We start from the raw sequence: 209 nt of genomic DNA on the forward strand, positions 1-209 counted from the left end.
GTTAAAATTGGGAAATTAGGAGCAGTGAATTCAAAAGAAAACCAGACCCAAAATCGGATTCAGGAATTTCAGTACGATCTCCACATTAGTCCCTCTGACAAGGACAATTTGCCAATTCCTCAAAATCAAAATGCACCGTTACCAATATCAGAATCAGTATACAACTCTAAGGTCCAGTAAAAGAAAATAAAAAATTATTTAAACTGAAT

The sequence above is a fragment of the Carex rostrata genome, chromosome 15, assembly GCF_964058835.1.
Source record: "Carex rostrata chromosome 15, lpCarRost1.2, whole genome shotgun sequence".
NCBI classification, from domain to species: domain Eukaryota; kingdom Viridiplantae; phylum Streptophyta; class Magnoliopsida; order Poales; family Cyperaceae; genus Carex; species Carex rostrata.